This window comes from Anabrus simplex, chromosome 1, assembly GCF_040414725.1.
Source record: "Anabrus simplex isolate iqAnaSimp1 chromosome 1, ASM4041472v1, whole genome shotgun sequence".
Taxonomy (NCBI): Eukaryota; Metazoa; Arthropoda; class Insecta; order Orthoptera; family Tettigoniidae; genus Anabrus; species Anabrus simplex.
In genome coordinates, this window is record NC_090265.1 from 830,774,617 (window position 1) to 830,787,113 (window position 12,497).

Consider the following 12,497-nt stretch of genomic DNA (forward strand, 5'->3'; position numbering starts at 1 on the left):
CCCGTAGAAAATGCATCAACTTCGATGATTGAATAATCAGATTGAAAAACAATAAAACTTACCCCATTATAGTAAACATTGAAAACGCTCTTCCTCAGCCTGTAGAAAAGCGTTGTAGCGTGTGACTATATTAGGACTTATTCGTTACATTTCAACCTCATGAATCTTCAAAGATTTGGTGTGAAATAAATAAAAAATCTACAGAACGCGAAAATACGCTGTTCAGATCTTAATTCAGAAGTCATGAAACGCGCTAAAGCGATCTATTACTGTTGTACAAGAAACAATCACACTGTACGCTGTACGGAAGCTGATCGCAGACTAGCCGAGACCATGCTATCATTGGGGGAGCTATGTGATTCAGGCGGCTATTGCATCATCCACTCGTTCAGATACGGCACAGGGAATAACCGGCATCTCTCCTGAGAATCACACCGTGGAAGGTTAATAGTCATGAATAGTTTCTGGATGTTTATGCAGTAATAGGTTAGAATGCAGACGCATTTGGCTATTAGGAAGTGTCTTTTAGGCCGCTCTTCCGTTATGTACTGAGAGTATGATAAATTCTAGGGGTTGTGTTGTGCCGAACCCCTGATGTTTATACAAAGCTCATAGCATAATTGTTTGCAGTTTAGACTATACTAGACTAATTGCTTGCTTCAGTAAGTTTGAATTGTAACCTATTACTGCCTAAAAGTCCGGGCTCTAATAATAATAATAATAATAATAATAATAATAATAATAATAATGGCGCGTGACCTCCGAAGAGGCCTAGTGCAGGTCTTTCGAGTTTATGCCGTATAGGCGACTTGCGTGTCTATGAGGATGAAGCCCTATCTATGATGAATTATAATTATGAAGACGTCACACACACATACACAGCCCCCGAACATCGGAATTTACCAATAAAGGTTAAAATCCCCGACCCGGCCGTTCTACCGTTTCCTAGACAACAACTGTCTGCATGTAGACTCAATGTTAACAACAAGCATGGCAATTGAACCCGGGATCTCGTGTAGCAAAGGCCTGCAGCCATGGAACCGGACGGCTCTAGCGATGAAAAGTAAGTGGGATGAATACCAAGTAGTTGACTGCAAATTAGAATGAATAAATCATTCCATGTCTACACTTTGAAAGTCTTGTAATGTATTAATGACAGTAGCATAGCTCGGATCGGGCGATAGTGATGATAGAACACAATGAATGCGCTTGTGTGGTGTGCGCAAGCAAGACTTGCCATTATAAGGACACTGGTACAAGTGATTTATGTTGATATTCAGATTGCAGTACACACAATATCTTACATTAAACTTCAGAACTAGAACAACTAGTTCAAATTCAACAGTTTTACACCGAATGATATGTAAAGTTTACTATCTAAAAATCCTACTTTACAGCTTCTTAGAAAATAGATTCAACAGACCTGTTGGTTCTACAATTATGTATTTGAATTTGTATTTAAGTTCATAATTGTCAGTTTCCGTTTATTTCCTTTTTGTAAAATTTCCGTGTGTGGGGGATCTAACCGGCAGTAATACCCCACTGGCTACGCCCCACACTGAAGGGCTAATATAAAGAATAAGGTAAGATGGTAGTTGGCTGATAGAGCAGACCATGATCTCTTTTTCAGATTGGTGAACGTTGAGGTTAATTAAGTGTTGTAATGTTTGATGATAAATCCCATGGATCTCCTTTCAGTTCTAAAGCTAAGCTTATCTCAGAAGGAAATCCCGTCGACTGTTCCATCCTTAATGACTTTTGTTCAAAAGTGTGCTCGAAACACGTGTATTATCTGTGTTGACGAACTTGCACAATGCACAATGTAGGCGGGGAGAGTCTGAGACAAAGCCTTTTGTTTCGAGGTAACCCGTATTCTGGCGTGTGGGCCATGATAGTGTAGTCTGGTTTGGCACAATTCAACCTTTACATTAGGTAAACAACAACCAGTTTGGACTGTCTTATTCGCTCGACAGTCTAATGTTACATTTAAATAGTTAAACATCAACAGAGACAATAAATGCTTATACTACATGGCCTTAGTGAAAATGAAAATGTTAAAGTTAATGGCCGAAAATTAAATTGTTAGGAGCCGGACACTTGCACTCCTTTGAAATTCACTAGAACATCATTAAAACCCTATTTGGGCTTATGACCCGACGTTACAGAGGCTAAGCCTATACTACGGAGGTGATTAGATGGAAAGAAAATGTTAAATTACAAGAAGGGATACATTTTACAGATTACGAAATCCTGGTCACCTCAAGACCATGTTCAAGGGGAATACAAGAGCGTTTGCACTCTTTATACCATAAGTTAGTCTAAAGTCTTGTTTGAAAAATTACATTTAAGATTACACTATGAAAGAAATCGAAACCTTCACCTCAAACTAGCTTTCTGAAGCTATTACATGATTACAAGATGTCTGCCATTACCTTGAGCTGGTGCACCTTCTGGAGATGGACGAGGCAAGCCCTCCCCTGCCTCCTCTATAAACAAACTCTACTGCTGGACTGGAGCGATCGAAATACAACATGGCCCAAAAGTCTCAGCTTTTATAGCTGAGAGGAAGGTTCCAGAATTCTCCGGGCCGAAGCCCTGGACACACCCACAAATTCTATTGGTCGCTTAAATAAAGTTTAAAAATTCCTTATTGGTTAACATTTTAAGCCGGCGGGAAGGGATATAAATGCTGATGACCTTAGAACACAAAAAAAGCAATCTACAAACAATTCAGTTTTACCAACTAATCACTACAACATTTCTCCTGAAAATTAATTGTCCATCCTCTCACCAGAGGGAGCACCTAGTTCGACAGTAGAGACATCTGATGATAAACGTCCAAACTTCTTCCACTAGAAGTTGCACAGTTCGTATTACAGAGGGCCTTTTAAAAAAGTTTGAATGTATGGAGTTGGTGTACCTCCGGTATAATAAGATTAAGAGTAATATTAGTAATAATAATAATCGTATGGCCTCAGATACCATGTGCAGGCCTTTTAGTTTGACGCCATGTGGCTCGTTGCTCGTCAATATGGACGTTCCGTTTTACTCTGGACCTTCTAGATTGCAGAGTAAACAGGGTCTCCCTTGGGCGTCTATTGTTGAGTTTTAATTAATTTTGTCGGGTGAACACCAAATATGTTACTAGAGATCTTTTATGTGCGGACATAATTCGACTTTCGATGTCTAAGTGACACTTTTCCTGCCTTTCAAAAAACCGACTACCTTTGTCAGGTATGAACCGGTTTATATTGGGATCCAGGGGCCGAAACTCTACCACTAATCCATAGATGCAGCTAATACTATTATTTGATATGGTGTTTTAATGTCCTACATTTGTATTCTCGATAACGTTCATTTTTTAGTTGTGTCACAATTCTTGCGGAGGTGCGATTTGTAGGCAAATAAAATTGTCATTTTTTAAAGTAAACTTCATACTTTTGTTTCACACTTCGTCTTATATTCACATTAAGCATGCGATGGTCAAAAGTGGGTTCAGCTTGTCTGCTTGTTTGTTTCTGTGGACATCAGGAGAAATCGACTCAACATATATGTAGTTTTACGTATGTTCATTCCTCTGCCCGAAGGCTGGTTGGTTCCTCAACAGCTCCACCATTACCTGTCATCGATGGCGTAGGCATCACTGAAGCGGCGTACTAGGGAAATGAGGAGTGAAGTAGTTTCCCGTTGTTTCCCATAATGAGCCAGAAGTTGCTATTAGATAACAGTCTGTCAAGCTCACTGAAATGCATGCACCAGTCCACCCTATGAGCAACATTTTCACACCATTCATAGCAGGGACTGACTGCGTAAGGAATGGTATTACTAGCATCGCTCATACCTCAGTCACTTTCATGTTGTCAAAGCCAAGAGGCAGATCAGTGAAAGTAACAAAATTGCTCTAGCCCATTGCAGAAGACACAGTGCATTGCAAACACTAGTTGTCGCCAGCAAAGGCACGAAAGTCGATACGTACGTTCAGGCTATAGATTAGAATACATTGGCGTAGCAACATTAGGGGGCCAGGATAGGAAATACCAGATTTCTCTCTTAATATTAGCTGCAATGGGCATTTTTACGCACTGACTCTTGTGCAAAGTATAATTTAAGATATTTTATTTCTGCTAAGTTCTTGCCGTACAAGGAATAATAGGGGAGATATTCGAGGTTATTATTATTACTAACTTCCAATATTTACCGAAATATTCTTCTTCTGCAAGTGCCATCTCCTCTCAGAAGGTCGGCTACAATCATAGAGATTCTTGCTCTAGATGATTCAGCGCGAAACAGCTGAAGAGTGGAACAGTTGATCCGAGTTTTCAGATTATCAGTTCAAGAAATGCGTCTTCCACCTGGTCTTCTTTTGCCCTGTATCTTCCCTTGAATGACCAGCTGCAGTAGATTATATTTCATATTTCTCTCCTCGCATCATGACATGACCGAGGTACTGCAACTTTCAGATTTTGACAATATTTAATAATTCCTTTCTCTTTCCAATTCGCTTCATTACCTCATCGTTTCTGACGAAATCTGTCCAATTCAACCGCAGTATCCTTCTACGTCCACAGCTCAAATGCCTCTAATCTGTCCATTTCTCGTTACTTCAGGTCTCAATTCCATAGAACAAGCTGGAGAAGACGTAATATCTCAGCTCGATAGCTGCAGTTGCTTAAGTGCGGCCAGTATCCAGTATTCGGGAGATAGTAGGTTCGAACCCCACTGTCGGCAGCCCTGAAAATGGTTTTCCCTGGTTTCCCATTTTTACACCAGGCAAATGCTGGGGCTGTACCTTAATTAAGGCCACGGCCGCTTCCATCCCACTCCTAGCCCTTCCCTGTCCCATTGTCGCCATAAGATCTATCTGTGTCGCGCGACGTAAAGCAAAGAACAAAAAAAAAAAAAAAAAACTTTAGATAAAAACTAAGGTCTCTATCTAAAATGTGTACGTAACAAAAATTATAGAAATTCTAGTTTGTTACCTTACCAACTTAGATATTCACCAATGTAGGTTTCTGTTGCTAAGTGGCGAGTATCGTTGACGTAGACATATTGTTCAGTCATCACGGTAACGAACTAACTGGATGCGCAGGTTTTGTTTTGTAAGCTGCCGTCATATTATCGCCTGATGTGTCCGACTCGTTGGCTGAACGCTCAGCGTACTGGACTTCGGTTCAGAGGGTCCCGGGTTCGATTCTCGGACGGGTTGGGGATTTTAAACATAACTGGTTAATTCCAGTGGCACGGGGGCTGGGTGTATGTGCTGTGCTGTCTTCATCACCATTTCATCCTCATCACGAACCGCAGGTCGCCTACAGGTGTCAAATAAAAAGACCTGCACCTGGCGAGCCGAACCCATCGTGGGATATCCCGGCACTAAAAGCCATACGACACTTCATTTTTCATTGCCTGATATGGAGTGTATCGAGTGGATGATAAGGTCACCTGTCGGCTAACACAAGGGTTGGAATTAGAGAGATTGTTAAATTTGGTAACTTGTATACATGGGTAAGCTGTTTGTTAAGAGTTAATAGTCACAAGAAGAGGCAGTCATTTCTGTAATAATAATAATAATAATAATAATAATAATAATAATAATAATAATAATAATAATAATAATAATAATAATAATAATAGCCTCCGTGGCTCAGGCGGCAGCGCGCCGGCCTCTCACCGCTGTGTTCCGTGGTTCAAATCCCTGTCACTCAATGTGAGATTTGTGCTGGACAAAGCGGAGCCAGGACAGGTTTTTCTGCGGGTACTCCGGTTTTCCCTGTCATATTTCATTCCAGGAACACTCTCGAATATCATTTCATTTCATCTGTCATTAATTAAATATTTCCCTAGAGGAGTGCGACAGGCTTCGCAGCCGGCACAATTCCCATCCTCGCCGCTAGATGGGGCTTCATTCATTCCATTTCTGATCCGGTCGAATGACTGGAAACAGGCTGTGGATTTTCAATAATAATAATAATAATAATAATAATAATAATAATAATAATAATAATAATAATAAGTATATAATGGAGAGCAGAAGTGCGGGCATGAATGGGTGGATATACGAAAGTAGAAAGATTGAATTCAAACTTTAAAATTGGCAGTTTTATTTCTTTTCTTAACGTTTCCCCTTTTTTATTTTTTTTATTTCCTACTTTGGCAGTAAAATGACACAATCAGGTACAATTGTAGCTCTTGATCTAGAAATACAACCTAGGATAATCAGATAACAATTTTACAAGCTGAGCTTGGAGCTACCAATTACAATTTTTACCTGAACACAACTGCTCCTTTAAATCAATAATCAAGGAAACGAATCCCCCAATTTCCTTTACATCAACAGTAAGATAATCTTTCCTCTATCAATTTACACTTAGGAATCTATTTTCGAAAATTCACAATTTCCAGGCCTATCAAAGGCACAACCCTTATTTAACAAAATTAAACTGTCTAAACTACTCAACAGCCTGATAAGTTTAACATGAAATAAAAGGAGTTAAACAGGGGTAACAAGAAGCACCCATTCTACATGGTCTTTGGTAAAAACAAAAGGTTAAATTACTGGCCCAAAAACCGAAATGGTAAGGAGGCGAACTCTTGCACTCCTAGAAATGTACACTAAGCGCATAAAACCCTATTTGCGCTTATGGCCCGACGTTACGGAGGCCAAGCCTATACTAATGAGATGACTAGATGTAGAAAAATATTTCAGAAATTACAATACACAAAAGGTTACATAATCATAGTAACTCAAAATCAAGTTGAGAGGGAATACGAGAGGGTACCTCACTCTCTATTCCCTGTTTTCGGTTAAGTTCTTTCGGCTTGTATGAAAGTAACATTTAGAGTTTGAAATGTACATTTTAGAAAATGAAGTTACATTACTAAAGATCTGAAACCTGTATTTGCCATTACCTTGAGCTGGTGGACCTCCCGAAGGATGAGGCGAACGCTGCCTCCGTTACGAACACACACTAGACTGTAGACTAGGGCGATCAGAATGAAAACTTAGTCCGAAAAGTGTCAGATTTTATAGTAGAGGGAAAAGTTCCAGAAAGCACTGGCCTAAACCCCGACATACCCCCAATTCTCATTGGAAAATCAAATAAATACCAGAAAGTTTTGATTGGCAGAAAAATAAATGTACACACATTTTCATTGGCCAACATCCTAAGTTGGCGGGAAGAGATAGAACTTCAGCACACCGAAAGCAAAGTATAAACAATTCAGTTTAGGAAACCTTAAGATACAAAATTACTATTGAATTTTAATAGTTCATCTTTACACCAGAGGCCACAACATAAGTTTATAGTAGAGACATCTATTGAGAAATGTTCAAACCTCTTGTACTAGTTGGTGCAAGCTTAATATTTCAGATGGCATTCTCAAAGACGTTTAATTTAATTTAAATGCGCGGAGTGGGTGTACCTTCGGTACAATAATAATAATAATAATAATACTAATAATTAGACAGAAAGTGAGTGAAAGAATCTACAAGCCATACTAAAGCAAGCTGCCTTAGAAATCGTAGGAATAAATAGGAAATAGGGTAGCACGAAAACGTTACGACAATGCGACGAAGATATCAAACAAATTATCAATAATAAAATAGCTGCTTATCAAAATATCTATCTTCTATCTACTAAACGTTTAGAAGAAAAAATTAAATACCACTGCAAAAGGGTCATTGCCAAGCATGAAATCAGAAAACTACAAAGAACCTCATCGAATAAATTCGTACTTCACCTAGAAGCAGATCTCTATAGGCCACAGCCACGGACACACAATCCTAAAGCACCTGGACAATGACAACAGAGAAATGTTAGAATAAATCCTATTTCACAGGACACATGGCTCCAGTTTCTGCTAGACCTACGGACATCACTCAAAATTGCCACAACATCCGAAACATCAGGGAATAAAACTACATAAGACATTACATATAGAAGAATTACACGCAGTTCTCAAGTAACTAAAAAAAAAAATCCCGGGAGAAGATTGTATAAACCTAGAATTATTCAAATATGCAGAGGATAGCTTTAATTGTAGGCTCCATCGGTTTTTAGAGATAATTTAGGGAGTGGAGGACCTCCTGCAAACTGGTACAGAACACTTGTAGTACCCATTCATTAGAAAGGCGACCTGCATAATTGCGAAAATGATAGAGGAACAAGCCCCCTTAACTCACACTATAAGATATGTGCCACCATCATCAAACATAAGCTGAACAAACACTACTCAACTCTGACTGGAGAAGAACAGAATGGCTTCCGGTAAGTAAGATCAGGAGCTCAAGGTTAGTTTTCTCTCACAGTTTTTATAGAGAAGCATAGGGAATTCAACATATCCATACACTTATCATTTGTGGACAACAAAATGGCCTTCGATAGAGTAAATAGAGCAAAATTAATAAGTAACCTCCATAACGATGAAGTACCACAACAGTTGATCAAAGCAGTATCCAAATTATACGAAAGCAACTTGATTGCAGTCGGGGTTAATGGAACAATTTCGCCATGGGAACCAATCAACAAAGCGGTACGCCAAGGTTGCGGCCTCTCTCCACTGCTTTTTTTAATCATATATATGAATGCCCTTATGAAATACTGGAGACGTCTGCCCCACGATAGTATGATAGTCGGTAGACACCTGAAATTAGACACGCTTCTATATGCTACTACTTTCTAGCAGAGGATGAGTTACAACGCTCCGTACATCATCTCAGTAGAATAGCCACTGAACATGACATGGAAATATCTAAAGGAAGAACAAAAGTACTTGCTTTCAGGAGTAAAGAACCAATTTCGAGTAAGATTTGTCTCAACAACGAACTGTTAGAAAGATTAACTCGGCTCTTCCTTATCATTCGACAACGATGTAAATATTTGTTATAAGACAGCAAAGCTCAACAAATCCATAGGCACAGTGAACTCAACAACGAAACAATCTTTAGCACAGAGAGAAGCAAGACTTCGTGCCTACAAACTACTAGTTATATGCTAGACCAGTCCTTACATATGGAAACGAAGCACGGACAATCAGGAGACACGATGTAACCAGGATCACAGTTGCTGAGATGAGATTTATAAGACACACAGCAGGATACCCAGCTTGGGATCATAAAAGGAACGAAGATGTGATGAGATAACTATAATTAGAACCTGTATTAAATTACGTAGGAACCTGGAGATTAGTGAAAAATACTACAAGAGGAATAGTCAGTTATGTGTATGTTTCGTAGATTTAGAGAAAGCATATGCCAGAGTACCGAGGTAAAAGGTAGGATTAAGTGTACGGTATGTTATTAAAATCAAAGGCATTCACGTTGATAAGTGAGCTGTAGTGAGAATTGATGGTAGAATGAGTTCTTGGTTCAAGGTACTTACAGGGGTTACACAAGGCTGTAATATTCAACCTTTACTGTTCCTTTACATGGACCATCTGCAGAAAGCTATAAAGTGGCAGAGACAGTTTCAGTTACGTAGAAATATAGTAAGTAGTCTGGCCTATGCTGACGAGACAGATTGTGCTAATAGTCTGCAGTCTGATATCTTGGAACTTGAAAATAATTGGAACGAGTGTGGTATGATAATTAACCTTTCCAAGAATAAATTGATGTCAGTAGGTAAGAAATACAAGAGAACTGAATGTCAGATTAGGACACAAAACCTGGAACAGGTAGATAATTTCAAGTATCTAGGATGTGTTCTCCTAGGATGGTAGTATTGTAAATGATATTGAATGAAGGGGCAGTAAAGCCCACAGTTGTGATCAACCTTATTCTGTAAGAAGGAAGTCAGCTCCCGAACGAAACTATCTTCGTATCGGTCTGTTTTTAGACCATTTTTTCTGTACGGGAGTGAAAGCTGGGCGGACTCAGTGTATCTTATTCATAAGTTAGAAGAAACAGACATTAAATTAGTGAGAATTATTGCTGGTACAAATGGGTGGGAACAATGGCAGGAGGGTACGCTGAATTAGGAGAATGAACTCGATGGATTAAGCTGTACGCATAAACCGGCTTCGGTGCTGGGGTCATGTGATGCGAATGGAGGAGGTTAGGTTACCCAGGAGACTAATGGACTCTGTAAAAGAGAGTAAGAGGAGTAGAGGGAGACCAAGACGACGGTGGTTAGACTCAGTTTCTAACGACATGAAGATAAGAGCTATAGAACTAAACGAGGTAAATTCACAGAGGCTTGCAGACTGAATGCTGAAAAGCATAAAGGTCTACAATGAAGTTGTATGCACCTACAGAAAGAGCTGGCGAGAACAGATCAACCGAATGCCTAGTGAACGAGCTCCAAACCAGATAGTAGGTTACCAACCTAGAGGGGCACGATCAATTGGACGTCCAGCTAAAAGAAGGATGAAGACGGTAACAGGCCACCTGGCCTAATAATTGATTGGTAGATGATGATGACAATAATATGAATCTACTGTTATATATTCTAAGGTAGAGAAGATCACGGATACAATACGCAAACGCAGGGCTTGCTTCTACGGTCACCTGCGACAGATGGACAAAACGCATTTTTAACAGTTTTGACTCATAACCAAAAACGACAATTCCCTGGTATGTTAACGTTATAAAAACCTCGAAGGAATGAGCCGACGACCAGAAGGTCGGGAGCTTTTCAGAACAAATTATTAAACGCCGCTCCCACCCATGGCGCATCAGCCCCGAATGACCTTGGCCTACCAAGTGAGCGCTGCTCAACCCGTTGGCCTGCAGATTATGAGGTGTTGTGTGGTCAGCACGATGAATCTTCTCAGCCGTTATTCTTGGCTTTCTTGACCGGGGCCGTCAGCTCACCATCAGATGGCTCCTCAATTGTAATCACGTAGGCTGAGTGGACCTCGAACCAGCCCTCAGATCCAGGTAAAAATCCCTTACCTGGCCTTGAATCAAACCAATGGCCTCCGGGTAAGAGGCAGGAACGCCAACGCTACACCGCGGGGCCGGCGAAACAAATTATTAGGTGCATTTCAAATTGATCTTGTTGCGATCAGCTACGATGACTCCTGGGAAATTCAAGATGTATGTGCGGCTAAAGGAACCAATTTCGACTCTGCCCACACTTGAATAAAACGAAGCGTACACAGGAAAGGAGAAAGAAAATAGGCGGAAGAAAAACTGTAAATTTTAGAATTGAGGATTTGAAATTCAACAAACAAACCTTGGACGATTACAAGAACAGGATAAAGAAGATCCAAAGACAGACAAGGCAACGTAAATACAAGAAGCAGCGGAACGAACGATTCTAAGAAGTAAAAAGGAGAATTATCCATGGTGGAATGAATTTTGCGAGGAAACACTATAAAGAAGATCTCAAGCATGCGAGAAGTTGGACGGAACTAATAAGATCAGACGATTCGGAGGCATTCAAAGCACAAGGGAAATTAACATCTAAAATCTTAAGAGGTGAACGAAAACACTACGATACTCCACAAGTTAAGAAAATAGACGATGACTTCATGAGAAACATTACACCTAATTTCTACCAAACATTTAGGAAGAAATGAACAAGTTACAAACCGCCGACTCTTTGCTTCAAAGAGGATAAAGGACATCTGGTCTATGGTAAAGAGCAGAATTGTATACACCTTGTGAATTATTTCCAGCTACTTCTGAACTGTAAAAAAATTGCAGAAACTCTGGCATTTGAGAAATCTACAAACAAGTTACAAGACTCAAAACTACCCAATGAAGAAGAAATCAGGGAGTAATAACAGGATTGAAAAACAAGACATCAGGTACAGACTCAAATAGTTGCGGAGTTATTGGAATAAGCTGGATAACACTAAGAGACTCAGTTAGAAACACGGTTTGCAGATATTTGACCGACAGAGAGCATCCTGAAGGAATGAAAGACAGCATTGCTAGACCCGCTGCACAAAAAACGGGGACAGGACAAACGATAATAATTATATAGGGATATCTTTGCCATCAGTCACCTGTAAGATCTGCCGGCCGCGTGATGTAAGGGTAGCCTGCCTGCCTCTTACCCGGAGACCCCGGGTTCGATTCAACGCCAGATCAGGGAATTTTACCTGGATCTGAGGGCTGGTTCGAAGTCCATTCAGCCCACGTGATTAGAATTGAGGAGCTATCTAACGGCAGCCTCGGTCAAGAAAGCCAAGAATAACGGCCGAGAGGACTCGTCGTGCTGAGCACACGACACCTCGTAATCTGCAGGCCTTCGGGCTGAGCAGCGGTCGCTTGGTAGGCCATGGCCCTTCAGGGCTTTAATACCGTTGGTTTTTACATATACGATCTTATCTAAGGCGCTATAAAACAGGATTGAGGGGATTATCAACAAAGAACTTGATGAATACCAGGCAGGTCTTCGGGAAGGGAGATCATGCACTGAATTTTCTTTTAACTCTATAATACAACTGCGCGCACCCACACTGCCAATATTGTAGTCATTGACTTTAGTACGGTGTATGGACTTGTTGTCAGGATTGAAACAGGTGTCCGAATTGGGGAGAGGATCTCA